Below are 2836 nucleotides of genomic sequence, written 5' to 3'. Positions count from 1 at the left end.
TCAATCTAATAAATAGAAGAAGAAAAATAATGGTGATAAGAAATGAATGACATTGGAAGTGAAGGATTTTTAGATTTTAGTGGAAAGAGGAAATGTGTGAGTTGTAAAATAAGAGACTTATGAATGACAAATCAAATCAATTTTGGAAGAGAGTATTATATTAGTATAGATATTAAGAAGGACATAGTTTCGAAATAATTTTTCTGTATATGTAACAAATTTACTATGGGCAATCTTGTTGGATAGTGAGAAGAGTCATGAATTGAGTATGGAGTGTCATATTAAACATAAGAGAAAGAATGATTCAAGAGTTTTTAAAGATTTTTGTGAAGATCATGAAGAATAGAGAGTGAATAATGGCCTAATAAGAACAAGCAACTTTTTCAAGAATTTACTTTATGTGAAAGCATTCCAAAATCGTGAAGAGGGAGTTTGGAATAAGACAAACATGAAAGTATGAGGAAATGCAATAATTTCTTATTTAAGAAGTGTATATTTTGATATACGTGAAAGGAGTGTGAATAGATATAAAGGAGGGTGATACAGATATGTGAAGAAATGAGAGTGGTCATAAAGGACACCAATCACTTGAAGTTGGATAGGAGATGTATGACATAAAGTGGAGTGAAGGACAAGGTTTTAATGAATCTCGATTGGAGAGAGATAAAATATATGAGAGAGTCATGGTCACAGATGAAAAGGAACTTCGTATAATGTAGAGAGAGAGAGATAAAAAGGTGATACAAATCGTACTTATGAGTGGAGTACAAGTTTTTGAAAAGAGAATTTTACAACACTTTTTCGTAAAAGATGTAAAGCATGAAGAGATGATAATAGATTGTTCTTAGGCTATGATATAATAGATGATATAGTAAAATTTTTATGTAAAAACATAGCAACTAGATCTTTAGAAGAAGGTAAAAAGAACCAAAAAAAAAAATAATCATTCGATTTTGACTAAAATTTGAAAAGCAAGATTTCTCATAAAATAATATGTTATCATGTTGAAGGTGAATCAACTTATCGTAAGAGAAGTTTTCACAAAAGGACAAAAATAATAAAGGAGTTATGAGATGAGTGATGTGAACAATGTCATGATAGCTTTTAATATAATTAGTTCTTATGGATATGAGTGAAAGGAGATAGGACAAGGAGTTATTATGGATGTGTACTTGAAAGATGACAAGTTGAAAGACATAAAGAATGTGTCTTATAAGAGTTTAGAGTATACGTGAATATGGAAACCTAGTTTGACTAACAAAAATCGATAAGAAGAAAAAAAAACTTTTAAAATAAGATTTTAACAAAACTTATAAGAAGTATTATAATAAGTGTGATTAATTTATAAGTCACTTAGTTTGCATATTCCTAGTTCTCTTCTAATTCGTGTAAAGTCTTCATGTTTCAATGGTTTAGTGAATATGTCTGCTAATTGTTGATTAGTGGGTATGAATTCGAGTTTAATTATGTTGTTTAAGATTTGTTCTCTTAAGAAGTGGTGTCTTATTTGAATGTGCTTAGTTCGTGAGTGTAAAATAGGATTCTTAGATAAGTTTATAGCACTAGTATTATCACAGAAAATAATTGTATTTTCAAAATTTAAACCAAAATCTTTTAAGGTTTGTTTCATCCAGATAACTTGTGTACAGGCTAGGCTAGCAGCAATGTATTCGGCTTCAGTAGTTGATAAGGATACACAGTTTTGTTTCTTACTGAACCATGATACAAGTGAGTGCCCTAGCATATGACATGTTCCATTTGTGCTTTTTCTATCAGATTTACTTCCAGCAAAGTCAGCATCGTTGTATGAGATTAAATCAAATGTAGAGGATTTTGAATAGAATAATCCAAAATCAACTATGTTTTTTAAATATCTCATTATTCTTTTTACAGCTTTAAGATGTGATTCTTTTGGATTTGACTGAAATCTAGCACACAAGCAAACACTGAACATAATATCTGGACGGCTAGCAGTTAAATATAGTAGTGATCCTATCATACCTCGGTATACCTTTGTATCCACAGACTTACCATCTTCATCTTTGTCCAAAACAGTAGTAGTGCTCATAGGAGTGGTTTTTGAAGCAGTTGAGTTCATGTTGAACCTCTTCAGAAGTTCATGAGCATACTTAGATTGATTGATGAAAACTCCATCCTTGGTTTGCTTAATATGCAGTCCAAGAAAGTAGTTGAGTTCTCCCATCATACTCATTTTGAATTCCTTCTGCATGGACTTAGAAAATTCTTCACAGAGAGTGCTGTTAGTAGATCCAAAGATGATATCGTCTACATATATTTGAACAATTAGGGTATGATTATTCACTATTTTCACAAATAATGTCGAGTCTGCTTTGCCTATAGAAAAACCAGTTTTTAATAGAAAGGTTTTGAGTCTGTCATACCAAGCATGAGGTGCTTGTTTTAGGCCATATAAAACATGTTTTAGTTTGAAAAAATGATCTGGATATTGTTCATTTTCAAATCCTGGAGGTTGTTTTACATAAACTTCTTCATTTATAAAACCATTTAAAAAGGCACTTTTAACATCCATTTGATATAATTTGAAATCCATATAGCTTGCATATGCTAAAAACATTCTAATAGATTCAAGTCTAGCAACAAGAGCAAATGTTTCATCAAAATCAATACCTTCCTCCTGGTTGTAACCTTGAGCTACTAGTCTGGCCTTGTTTCTTATAACATTACCTGTTTCATCTAGCTTGTTTCTGAAGATCCATCTTGTCCCAATGATCGGATGATCCTTTGGTCTTGGTACAAGATCCCAAACTTCATTCCTTTGGAATTGATTCAGTTCTTCAGTCATGGCTAGCATCCA

This window comes from Nuphar pumila, chromosome 6, assembly GCF_984573655.1.
Source record: "Nuphar pumila chromosome 6, dmNupPumi1.hap1.1, whole genome shotgun sequence".
Taxonomy (NCBI): domain Eukaryota; kingdom Viridiplantae; phylum Streptophyta; class Magnoliopsida; order Nymphaeales; family Nymphaeaceae; genus Nuphar; species Nuphar pumila.
Note: the sequence above shows the minus strand (reverse complement) of the source record.